This window comes from Salvelinus alpinus, chromosome 29, assembly GCF_045679555.1.
Source record: "Salvelinus alpinus chromosome 29, SLU_Salpinus.1, whole genome shotgun sequence".
Taxonomy (NCBI): Eukaryota; Metazoa; Chordata; class Actinopteri; order Salmoniformes; family Salmonidae; genus Salvelinus; species Salvelinus alpinus.
Window position 1 is genome coordinate 39867779 of NC_092114.1, and position 14220 is coordinate 39881998.

At 42.5% G+C, this 14220-nt stretch overlaps 1 pseudogene; it reads left to right on the plus strand.

Annotated features, from left to right (window-relative positions):
- The first annotated feature begins 89 nt into the window (after positions 1–89).
- Positions 90–6160, plus strand: LOC139558906 (hepatic lectin-like; annotated as a pseudogene).
- The last annotated feature ends 8060 nt before the right edge of the window (positions 6161–14220 follow it).

Sequence of the window (14220 nt, forward strand, 5' to 3'; positions counted from 1 at the left end):
TGTCTCATATACTCAGGGATATGAGTCTAGCTAACCCACACAATATCTCAGACACCACTGGCCCGATTTTGACGAAACTTTGGTGAATGATGAGTCTTGCCATAGAGATCTGGCATTTACAAAATGACACTGATTGGCCCAAGGTGGGCGCTATAGTAATCAACTCTACGTCTGTTAGGCACATGCAATATCTCAGACACCACAGGCCCGATTTGAATGATGTGTCATTCACCCAAATGTATAATAATGTATCCTGTTATATTCGTCATTCACATCCCAATGTAATCATGTCTCCTGTTATAGACATTGTTATAGACATTGTCACATTCCAATGTAATAATGTCTCCGGTTATAGACATTGTCACATCCCAATGTAATCATGTCTCCTGTTATAGACATTGTTATAGACATTGTCACATTCCAATGTAATCATGTCTCCTATTATAGACATTGTTATAGACATTGTCACATTCCAATGTAATAATGTCTCCTGTTATAGACATTGTTATAGACATTGTCACATCCCAATGTAATCATGTCTCCTGTTATAGACATTGTTATAGACATTGTCACATTCCAATGTAATCATGTCTCCTGTTATAGACATTGTCACATCCCAATGTAATCATGTCTCCTGTTATAGACATTGTTATAGACATTGTCACATTCCAATGTAATAATGTCTCCTGTTATAGACATGGTCACATCCCAATGTATATTTCATGTTATAGACATTGTCACATCTCAATATAATCATGTCTCCTGCTGTAGACATTTCTCTGGGACCAGTTACCTCTGAGCCACTGGAATGCCTACTGGTTTGGAATCAGTGACGAGACGGCCGAGGCAGACTGGCTTTAGGTCGATGGAACCAAACTGGTGGGGGGGTAGGTTTTTGGCTTTGCCGGGCTACAACAAAAATGTGGCCGTGTTTTCGTGGACGCAGATTAAGTCAGTCTACCCCAGGACTATTGGATTCAATCAACACTAAAATTATTGGCTTCATACACATTGGCCTAAATTATCCCCGGACTGTGGTGGTGCATTTTTTAAATATTGAATCTGACTAACCATTTAAAACAAGGTTAAATTCCTGTTTGATATACCAGAATTCAACTACACCTGGGATTGTTTAAATCTGGGTCTGAGTCCCATCATTTAATGTGAGAACCGGCTTTCTATTTTACAAATGAGTATATTAATTTAGTTTTTCAAATTGTTTGGTTTACTTGTGTTCTCAGTTGGTACATGTGATGCAAACAGGTTATGGTTAATTTGACTGTGTTTTTCATACCCCAAGCCAGGCGTGTGCGACACTGTAGGCCCTACCCATTTGTTGTTCCATCTTTAAACTTCTTCAGTTGAGCACCTGCCCATTTTGCATTGATGGACAGGATCAAGATTGATTACACTGCCTTTTTGTATGCTGTAAATGAGACTTTTCACTGTTATAGCATTCTAACAAATTCATGTTTTGCCTTCTGCATGCTCTGAGTCATCCAGAAGATTACTAGAGAGTCTGTATACTGTTATGAGATCATCAACATGCTGCCTAAGGATCACAGCCTTAGAAATGTAGTTGGGATGAACCTATGGAACCCCCTGCACCACTTTCATTCAAGATGAAAGCTGCCGTTTTAGTGGGTTTGTCAAACACTTGCAGCCCAACCCCTCCACCACCACCACCCCACCCAATGTTGTCAATGTTCTATATTTGCATTATCTCGTTATTGGCTTATGTAATTTGCTAGCTCATTAGGCCTAGTTTCCACATGTTGAATGCAAATGCCTGCATTTGAGCTTCTAGAGATTGAGAGACAAGGTATCACTGCAAGCATAAACCTTGTCTCATCAGAACTGCAGGAGCAGTACTTTGGATGGACAAGCTGGCATTTATCAGCGTCAATGTGCCTTTCATTGCAATCAGCATATTTGCAAACCTGTTTTTTGCCTTCTGCCTGTTCTGTCCTCTGCCAGGCCGAGAGCAACTCAAACAGCCTGTGAAGATACTACTGGGCTCGTTAGTTTGCTGCACCACTGTTTTCCTGGTCTCTCTCATTGCAATGAAATACTTCCTCTTCACGGAACATCTGGAGCTCTGGCTTGCTGCTAATCTGATAGTGGGGTACACTTTCCCCACTAGTATGACAACCTCTGTTTGGCTGAATTTCTTCTACTATACTCAGATTGTCCCTTCCCAGCGAGCTCTCTTCACCTGGGTGAAGAGGAACATCAAAATCATTATTTACTGGATCCTGTTTATTGACAGAGTCTTGTTTTTGATTGATATTACTCTTCGTCTTCCCGCAATAGTTGATTTCCTCAACGACGTGTCTGGAAATGCTAATGGCACTTACATGTCAATGAACACCACTGTGTCTGCCTCTCCAAATGCCCTGTGTTACACTGAGATGGCACCTGTTGCTTTGAAAATAACCTACGTCTTTTTTGGACTCTGCGTGGTAGTTTGGTCGAGCTGTGCCATTGTGAGCTACCTGCACAGACACATGGAGAGCATGAAAGAGAGCGGCAGCCCCTTCTCCTCGCCCCGTCTGCACAGTCAGATGAGGGTCACCATTACTGGGATCCTGCAGGGGATTCTCTACATCATTTGCTTTTTGTGGCTCATCTTTTATATCTTCAAAGATTCTTTCTCTACAGATTTTGACAATAATGGGAATGTCTTCTACACAGTCATCTCTCTGTACATGTTTGGCACCACTGTAAACCTGGGAATTGGTCAGTCTGTTTTCCGACAGAGGGCAGCTGATGTTTGGCATAAAGCTCAACAGGATGTAAGGTTGTCGAAGTTGTGTGGATGAATCAATCAGGTGTATGGCATTGAACCTTATGCTTTGTTTTATTTAAACGTGTAATGCTGTGTTGAGTTATAGTCTACCCCGGGACTATATCTACCCCGGGACTATATCTACCCCGGGACTATATTGATACATAGATGTAATCCATGCTAATAATAATTTGGCTTCATAGACATAGCCTAAATGATTTAAGATTCAATAGTTTACCAACAAAGTTCTTGTTTTATAAACCAGAATTAAGCCTTCACCTGGATTTATTTAAACTGGGTCTGTGAAACTGGCCCATAATGTAGTAGGCTATAATATTTAACAAATTAGTCATTATACTCTATTTACTTGTAATGTTTTTATCATGTGTTCCTCTGTAGTTCATTTGGTAGAGAATGGCTCTTGCAACGCTAGGATAGTGGGTTTGATTCCTGCAACCACCCGTACATAAAATGTATGCACGCATGACTAAGTTGTTTTGGATGAAGGTGTCTGCTAAATGGCATATATTATTATATTTCTACATATATTTTCCAACTGTATCTGACATGCAATTACGTTATGATACATTTGACTGCGTTTTTCATACACCAGACGTGTGATATTCCGATTTGTTTCTCCATCCTTTAACTTTTTCGGTGGACTATAATAATAGATGACATATAATGTGTTTAGTACATTATGAAGATTACTAAAATGCTGTAAATTGACCATCTGTATTGTGCTTTCGGCTACTCTGTGACAAATCTTTTAACTTGTTAAAAGCAACTTGTGAAATGTGTGACTTTGCTTTGTGTACGCAATAAAAAAAATAAAAAAATGTGTACCCCAATGGATTTCCATGCAGGATAAGTAGGCTATTACAAACTACTGATCGGACCATAGAAATACAATTACTTCCTGTTTTAAACCTATGGGTACACTCAATATGGCCACCAGTCCATCCATTGACTTGAATGGCAATGACCATGCACATTCCATGCATGTGTTTCTTTACCTCTACTTTAAGCTCACATTTTTGTGGTCACCTCTCCCTTCACATTTCTCACTGTCCAATCGTGAATGATGATAATTCATCAGGTTTTACCGGTGAAACGTCCATGCAGCATCTGCATGCCAACCATTTGATCACAATCAGTTTCATGGGAATATGCATTTCAATCTTCTTTGTTATGTACAGTGTTGTTTCAAATGATGTACAGTGTTGTTTCAAATTATGTACAGTGGGCGAATTCTAGCCGGGGACACCACCTGTAAGGCTGGTGCCATGTACGCCGGCCCGAGGAGACGTACTGGAGACCAGATACGTTGGGCCGGCTTCATGGCACTCGGCTCGATGCCCAACCTAGCCCTCCCAGTGCGGCAAGGTGGAATAGCCCGCACTGGGCTAAGCACGCGTACTGGGGACACCGTGCGCTTTACCGCATAACACGGTGTCTGACCAGTACGACGCTCTCTCACTCCACGGCAAGCCCGGGGAGTTGGCTCAGGTATCCAACCCGGCTTCGCCACACTCCCCTTTAGCTCCCCCCCAAGAAATTTTTGGGTGAGCCTCTCGGGCTTCCAGCCTCTCTTACGTGCTGCCTCCTCAATCCACCGCTCCTGGGCTGTGGCTGCCTCCTTCACCTCCCGAGAGCGGCGATTCTCTCCAACCCTTCCCCAGGGTCCTTTTCCGTCCATGATCTCCCAAGACCATTCCTCCTGTGTCCAGTAGTCCTGTGTACTGGGCCGCTGCTGCTCCCCGTTGCTACGCTGCTTGGTCCTGGTTTGGTGGGTGGTTCTGTAAAGGTTTTCTTCCTGGGGTGAAGGAGAGGACCAAAATGCAGCGTAGCCAGTGCTCAACATGTTTAATTATAAGAACAAGTGAACACTACAAACAACTTACAAAATAACAAACGTGCAAAACCGATACAGACCTATCTGGTGCAGAACACAAACACAGAGACAGGTAACAACCACCCACAACGAACACAGTGAAACAACCTACCTAAATATGACTCTTAATTAGAGGAACGCAAAACACCTGCCTCTAATTAAGAGCCATACCAGGCAACCCTAAACCAACATAGAAACACACAACATAGAATGCCCACCCAAAACTCACGCCCTGACCATCACACACATACAAAACAACAGAAAACAGGTCAGGAACGTGACAAGCAGGTGGTGTTAACAAACTGTAGCATACCTGTTTTGTATCATTATGTGATCTTGGAGACACTGATTCAACTTTAATCTAACTTTATTAAACAAACACCATTTGCCAGAGTAGCCTGTTCTCTATGGGCCCGATTCAGACTTAGAAAATGTGCTCCTTTCCTATGCACGCCTTTCCTACCACTTCTCAGTAGTTGGTATTCAGACTGACCTTATGCAGGTGCATAATGGGCTTCGCAGGCGTGGTTCCCTTGTGGGTGCTGAATAAATACACCTTTATTTATACAGGGTTGTCTCACTGAGATAAAGAAAAATATATATTTTGCAAGAGAGACCTATAGAGGCACTGTAGGTAACACAGTTCATTAGTGCACACCAATGGCCAACAGCTATTCTAGTAAAACAATATATTATATATGTTTTATTTATATTATGTACTGTGCATTATACCAAGAGATGTTTGGTTGACTTTGTGGTGTTTTCTAAGGAAACCATGTGTCTCCCTGTGTAGCTTTTGCGAGGAGGGCGAGCCCAACAACCACATTGACGAAGACTGTGGCTACATCGTGAAGACACGCAAGCTGGAGCGCAAAGCGGTGACCAGCTGGTACGACACCCCATGCACCATGTACTGGCCCGTCATCTGTGAGATAGAGATGCAGTCCTCTGTTCCTGCTACTTAGCGATAAGCACTTACCAGGCTCATGTTGGATCTAGAAATACTTCCTCTTTGAGCTGGAATTGTCATTGTTCATCATGATAGACCAGTGATGACCAACCCTTCACCTGGGTGCACTGGTTTTTGCTCTAACCCTGCTCTAACTTATATGATTCAGCTAATCAAGGTTCGGATGAGCAGCTGATTAGTAGAATAAGGTGTGTTAGAGCAGGGCAAGAGCAAAACCTTGCAAGCCCTGTAGCTCTTCAGGAGGATGTTTGGCCACCCCTGTAGTACACTTTGGTAGACTTTTGCAGCATTGTCAGGCCTGAAGGGGAATGCTTTACTTTACTAGTCTACTGTATTTTGCTTTTTCAACTCAAAATGTACTCAAGGAACATGTTAGTTACTGTTGTGTCATTGAAGTGGTCGCCAAAGTTCAAAATCCTTCTAAAGCACTATCTGTCAATCAATAGTCTTGTCATTTTGATATATAGAAGAAGAACAAATATTTAGTAAAATAAATGTTATTCGTGAAACAGATTACCAAATGATGTATTAATAACAATGCAAATACATTTTATTCTGAATATGTTGATTTTGTAAATAAAAATGATAAAAATTGAAAAATAGTCATTAACCTATTTACTATTATAAATGATGTTCTACAAACACTTTTACTTCTAGTGGTTACGGTTAGTATTGGGAAAGGGTCATATGGTTCTAGGTCATCTGCCTAGACCAGCACAGCTATATATATCCTGTTCCAGTGTCATTCTCTAGGCGGCAGTGATGATGGGTGTTTGGGACTGTCAATCACCAAAGGAAATAATCACATATATGCCTACAGTAGACCTAGAGTATAAGTAACTTGTTTGCTAAATCATTGCCTCACCTATTTAGATGTGTTGTGTTATGCTATTTGAATACTGTGCAGGAGCATGACTATAGATTTATGAAAATCTTGCAAGATTTTGAAGCATCGTTGAGTTTAGTTTATTGGTTTTTCAGCATTATTACAGGTTCTTCAAAAACGGAATTACTTTGCTGTTACGATTAAAAACATCGATGTGGAACAAATAAGACAATTTCCAAATGCTGTGAAAGCTTTTGCTAAAATCACATTGCAAAGTGTTGGACTGATAGACAAAGTGTGTATTGTCACTGTAAATAAATTCAACACCGCAGACATAATGCTCAACTAAGCCTACTACATAACGCTGTCATCATGACTTTGCCTCACTTTTCCCGTAACCTAGCAATACATGAGCTAAGTTGCAGGTTCATTCAAAGTTCAGTATATGTCAATGCGAGCCAGTAACTCTGCTTCTGTCCCTGTTCTGCTCCAATCCAGCCTGTGTGTGCGTGGTGTGACAGTAGGATGTGTACTGCAACAGCAAAATACACCTTTCTTGGACTAATTAAAGCACACATGCAATATTTTTTTATTACATTTTTAAATCATCCTTATATGTGTAATAAATCACTGTGTGTTTATTTCATGAATATAACTCAAAATATATGATTAGGGAAAAGTTTCGTCCCCACTCAAGAGCCTACCCATTTACCCCTTCAAAGTAGGAGGATACATATGCAAATAAAAGATTACTATTGGTCAGAATAGGTCGTTATCAATAAAACCTCATAATACGGTGCAGAACGTTTGAGACCCCAGCTCCGCTAAAACCATTGACAACTACATGCCGTTTTCAAGGGATTGTTCAATAAATCTTAGAACTATTTGCTTTTAATATCATCACTTCTTGAAGACCATAGTAGGAACTACTTTTTTTCGCCCCAATTTTCATGGTATCCAATCGCTAGTAATTACTATCTTGTCTCATCGCTACAACTCCCGTACGGGCTCGGGAGAGACGAAGGTAGAAAGCCATGCGTCCTCCGAAGCACAACCCAACCAAGCTGCACTGCTTCTTAACACAGCGCGCCTCCAACCCGGAAGCCAGCCGAACCAATGTGTCGGAGGAAACACCATGCACTTGGCCCCCTCGGTTAGCGCGCACTGCCCCCGGCCCGCCACAGGAGTCGCTGGAGCGCGATGAGACAAGGATATCCCTACCGGCCAAACCCTCCCAAACCCTCCCTAACCCGGACGACGCTAGGCCAATTGTGCGTCGCCCCACGGACCTCCCGGTCGTGGCCGGCTGCGACAGAGCCTGGGCGCGAACCCAGAGACTCTGGTGGCGCAGCTAGCGCTGCGATGCAGTGCCCTAGACCACTGCGCCAACTTCGTGCTTCTCATGATCAGTAAACATCAATTGATCCTATATTTTCAGATAGGTGAGGGTAGCCTTTCCATTTGGCATGTAGCTAGCTAAAAAAACAAAGTATAATTTAGCTTGCTTCATCAGAGTTTAGGCTTTTGGAAAGAGCTTCACATCGGCAAGTCCTCGTCCTGGTAAAGTTGTCAGTCGGACTACTGTCATCACCACTATAGATGGCAAGCAAATCAAACAATATTTGGATATAGCCATCTAATTTATCCCCTGAAAGTTAGCTTTCAGGAGACTAGCTAGTCATTACGTAATCTCTTATTAGCTAGCTAGCCAATCAATCAATGTAGCCTATTGTCTGCCTGTCTGCATAGACAGATTAAAAACTCTTAAAAAACTGATTAAAAACTCTTAAAAACAATGTTGAAAAGAAGATAATGTTAGCTAACTTCGCTAGGTAGGCCTACGTTGGTTGGAGAAAAAAAGCACATTACCACTATGTTTAGTCAACTGTACAAAGTTTCTACCGGTAGCTTGCAAAGTAAACATTATCAGCTAAGAGTACATTGGCAAATACACCCATCTGCTGCTTGACAGGCAGAGCCCACAAAAATGGGAATTGAAAATGAACATAAATCCCTCACACTTGTCAGGTATAGTTCACTTACTTTATATCACTCAAATATCCAATTAATGGTGGCCAATACTGAGTGATATCGTGAGGCTACCCTAACGTATCTGAAATTACATGATCAAGTGATGTTTACTGATCATGAAAAGCATGCAGTTACATTTGTAGTTCTGACTATGCTCTTCAAGAGGTGATGATATTACAACAAAATAAACTCAGCAAAAAAAGAAACGTCCTCTCACTGTCAACTGCGTTTATTTTCAGCAAACTTAACATGTGTAAATATTTGTATGAACATAACAAGATTCAACAACTGAGACATAAACTGAACAAGTCCCACAGACATGTGACTACCAGAAATTGAAAAATGTGTCCCTGAACAAAGGGGGGGGTCAAAATCAAAAGTAACAGTCAGTATCTGGTGTGGGCACCAGCTGCATTAAGTACTGCAGTGCATCTCCTCCTCATGGACTGCACCAGATTTGCCAGTTCTTGCTGTGAGATGTTACCCCACTTTTCCACCAAGGCACCTGCAAGTTCCCGAACATTTCTGGGGGGAATGGCCCTAGCCCTCACCCTCTGATCCAACAGGTCCCAGACATGCTCAATGGGATTGAGATCCGGGCTCTTTGCTGGCCATGGCAGAACACTGACACTCCTGTCTTGCAGGAAATCACGGACAGAACGAGCAGTAAGGGTACCACTTCCCTGTAACGCACAGCGTTGAGATTGCCTGCAATGACAACAAGCTCAGTCCGATGATGCTGTGACACACCGCCACAGACCATGATGGACCCTCCACCTCCAAATCGATCCCGCTCCAGAGTACAGGCCTCGGTGTAACGCTCATTCCTTCGACGATAAACACGAATCCGACCATCACCCCTGGTGAGACAAAACCGCGACTCGTCAGTGAAGAGCACTTTTGCCAGTCCTGTCTGGTCCAGCGATGGTGGGTTTGTGCCCATAGGCGACGCGGTTGCCGGTTATGTCTGGTGAGGACCTGCCTTACAACAGGCCTCAGTCCAGCCTCTCTCAGCCTATTGCAGACAGTCTGAGCACTGATGGAGGGATTGTGCGTTCCTGGTGTAACTCGGGCAGTTGTTGTTGCCATCCTGTACCTGTCCCGCAGGTGTAATGTTCGGATGTACCGATCCTGTGCAGGTGTTGTAACACGTGGTCTGCCACTGCGAGGACGATCAGCTGTCCGTCCTGTCTCCCTGTAGCGCTTTGCGTCTCACAGTAAGGACATTGCAATGTATTGCCCTGGCCACATCTGCAGTCCTCATGTCTCCTTGCAGCATGCCTAAGGCACGTTCACGCAGATGAGCAGGGACCCTGGGCATCTTGCTTTTCATGTTTTTCAGAGTCAGTAGAAAGGCCTCTTTAGTGTCCTATGTTTTCATAACTGTGACCTTAATTGCCTACCATCTGTAAGCTGTTAGTGTCTTAATGACCGTTCCACAGGTGCATGTTCATTAATTGTTTATGGTTCATTGAACAAGCATGGGAAACAGTGTTTAAAACCTTTACAATGAAGATCTGTGAAGTTATTTGGATTTTTACTAATTATGTTTAGTTAACATTTATTCAACAATCTCTTGAAATCGCCACGCAGTTGTCAATGGTTTTAGCGGAGCAGATTATGATGTCATGATCTGGACCAAAAATTCCATGCATTCTTTTTCAAACAGATTTTACACAAAAAGGATGATTATCACAATTTTCACAATTTCAGAGTGTTATTTCAACCAGTTTGGACGAAGGAATTATCCGTAGAGTTCCGAGACAGGATAGTGTCGAGGCACAGATCTGGGGAAGGGTGCAAAAAACATTCTGCAGCATTGAAGGTCCCCAAGAACACAGTGGCCTCCATCATTCTTGAATGGAAAAAGTTTGCAACCACCAAAACTCTTCCTAGAGCTGGCCACCCGGCCAAACTGAGCAATCAGGGGAGAAGGGCCTTGGTCAGAGAGGTAACCAAGAACCCGATGGTCACTCTGACAGAGCTCCAGAGTTCCTCTGTGGAGATGGGAGAACATTCCAGAAGGTTATGGTAGAGACCTTTATGGTAGAGCGGCCACACGGAAGCCACTCCTCAGTAAAAGGCACATGACAGCCTGCTTGGAGTTTGCCAAAAGACTCTCAGACCATGAGAAACAAGATTCTCTGGTCTGATGAAGCCAAGATTGAACTATTTGGCCTGAATACCCAGTGTCACGTGTGAAGGAAACATGACACCATACCTACGGTGAAGCATTGTGGTAGCATCATCATGCTGTGGAGATGTTTTTCAGCGGCAAGGACTGGGAGACTAGTCAGGATCGAGGGAAAGATGAACGGAGCAAAGTACAGAGAGATCCTTGATGAAAACCTGCTCCAGAGTGCTCTGAACCTCAGACTGGGGCAAAGGTTCACCTTCCAACAGGACAACGACCCTAAGCACACAGCCAAGACAACGCAGTAGTGGCTTCGGGACAAGTCTCTGAATGTCGTTGAGTGGCCCAGCCAGAGCCCGGACTTGAACCCGATCGAACATCTCTGGAGAGACCTGAAAATAGCTGTGCAGTGACGCTCCCCGTCCAACCTGACAGAGCTTGAGAGGATCTGCAGAGAAGAATGGGAGAAACTCTCCAAATACATGTGTGCCAAGCCTGTAGCGTCATACCCAAGAAGACTCAAGGCTGTAATCGCTGCCAAAGTTGCTTCAACAAAGTACTAAGTAAATGGTCTGAATATTTTTGTAAATGTGATATTTCCATTTTAAAAAATGTATACATTTGTAAAAAAAAATCTAAAAACCTGTTTTTGCTTCGTCATTATGGTGTATTGATGAGGGTGGAAAACAATTTAATCCACTTCAGAATAAGGCTGTAACGTAATAAAATGTGGAAAAAGTCAAGGGGTCTGAATACTTTCCGAATGCACTGTATGTCTGACTTTATAGTAAGTACAGAGTCATATGATACAAAAGCATTTATGTATGTGTTATAAATGACCAAAAGAGTCTGACTTTAAAGTAAGTACAGCGTGATGCGATATAGAGTCTTTATGAATATGTTATGAATGACCGAAGGTGTCTCACTTCAAACAAAATATTACAGGACGCTACATAAAGTGTCAATAAATAGGTCATGATCCACAGTTTACTGTAGGATGTGAGAGGTATTTAAATGGGTTGATGGACCTGCAAAGCTTGTGTTTGTGTATGTTTCAGAGCCAAGATGATTTGGAGTAGTCCAACCTCAGACTACCACACCAGGTACTTCTCTTCTGTTCCCATGCTGGAGACCAGGGCTTGATTGCAACCTGTTACAATGGTGCCAACATGTTGTGTCTGATCTTTCAGTGGGGGAGTGGGTGAATGTGTCAAAGACCTGACTGGGTCCAGCACCACACGGAATGGCTCGTTGTATTGTTGCGTGCATATTTGTGTACTGAGGAACAACTTGGTTCCAGAAGAAAGACACTTTCAATTTCCTCATGTTCGTTGCTTTCATCAAGATAAGTGTTTCTTGGTGTAATGTCGCCTCCCCCCCCCCCCCCTGGGATATCAACCATTCAAAGTTGGCCTTAGTGGGAGTGACGATATAAATCTATTGGCGTGACCTTACTGAGTAAAATATTTGTCATCAGGCTATGTCCTTTGCTAGCAAAAATATTCCCCCTGGTCATCACCAGTTAACACAGCCACAAAGTCATAATTATGGCTAAACCCATTTCCACTATTTCTCTTCTTAAAATTGGATTTGAAACCTAACTAACTAATGAAGGCCAAGTTTGATTCGTTGGTCCACCAGACCTTCCGCGCATTTGGGCGGAAGTGTCTGGGAACGAGATATAGTGTGACTAACATGACTTCACTTTGGAGCGTATGCCGTCCTTCAGCACAACATGTCACCCGTTTATAAAGCACACGTTTATATCATATTCGTCATAGTGGGTTATGTCACATTTGACATTGTTGATTGTCACACTGTTATTCCACATTTATTAACCCTTTATAAAGCATGACATATGGTTATAGATACTTTAACGCATGTATTTAGTGCTTATGAAGGCATTATGAAGGCTTTATGAAGCCTTTATAAGCTGAATGTAATTTAAAGCGGGTCATAAAAAAACCTGGAAATTCATGTTTTTAGCTGCACTGCCCCTTTAAGTAGTATTCTATACTATCCCTTCTACATTATTAATGTTAATATGACACCAGATGACATGTATTTGGATCGTTATTCAGGATTTTTTGAAGTATTGTCAGTCACAGGTGTGAAATGGCCCATTACAAAGACCAAAAGGTAAGACACAGAACTGGTCCAGTCCCTGTAATACACATTTACAATAGTCCTCACGAAAACAGATATAGTTACTATAGCACTGTAACACACAGTATACTGATCACTATTATACCAACATAATAGCTACCTCCAGTACTATGCCTCCTCCCATGTAGCAGTACATGCATGGTAGCCAATGGTAGCCAATACAGAGTCATGCATGAGATCCCTTCTGCCCGCCCTCTTTCTATTTTTGGCTCGTGGTTTTCTCGCTCCTCCCTTGTACTGGATTGATTAATTAAGGTCACTAATTAGTAAGGAACTCCCCTCACCTGGTTGTCTAGGGCTTAATTGAAAGGGAAAACCCAGAACCAGTGGACACTAGGCACTCCATGTAATGAGTTTGACACCCCTGGTACAGCATCAAACCTGTTTGCACTCACAACCTTGACTTTCTCAGGTTATTCAGGAAAAAGGGCGTAACAGGTGTCAGTCGGGCCCGCCAAGGTGAATAAATAACCAGCCAGGAAAATGGTGAAAGCTATGTCTTCCATGGAAACAGGTCTAGTCATTTACTATGTCCACCATGCATGTTTCTCCATTCTAAACCTTCTGTGAAGTATCATTTTCTCATTGACACATTTTGTTGACATCTGAAACACGTGACACCAAAAAAAGGTGACAATTTGAACATTTCAAATATTTTACAACAATAATAGATTTAATACTAGTAAATGTTTGTGCTGAATACTCAATGTTGGACTGCTCTGCATGAAGTGCTGCCCTGAAAACATGGACCATGACAGTATTGGACCAAGCTACATCAGCCTGGTTGTCTACTTTGTCAGCTTTCACCCAGATAAATGGGAAATTGCCTCAGTAGCAGAACTTGAAAGGGCAGTAGCCAACCAGGAGGAAGGTGTCATGAAATGGGGAGGGATACTGGGTTAGATTCAACCTGCAAACTAACACTTTATCTTCACCTTTCGTCCTGAGGCCTACTTATTACTGTGGCTGCCATCAGTAATATAACATGCATTGGAGGCTGTTGGGAGGAGCTGTAGGAGGATGGGCTCATTGTAATGTCTGGAATGGAATTCAAGGAATGGAGTCAAATGTGGTTTCCATAACTTTTATGTGTTTGATACCATTCCATTCCAGTCTTAACAATGATCCCGTCCTCCTACAGCTCCTCCCACCAGCCTCTCAATAGTCATGATAGCTTAAGACAGACAGTTGGAGTAAAGTGTTACCACACACAATATATGAACATACACCACATATCAACTGTTGACGATGCACACAAGAAAATCATGGCGTGCTCAATCTGATTTGGAACGTTTAAAGTTAAGCCATGCCCATTTAGGGTGTATGGGCAAAATAAATGCAAGACTGACTATTCTTCCAGGGTTTTTTACTTTACTTTATTCAATGTATCTGATAGACACAATGCACATGA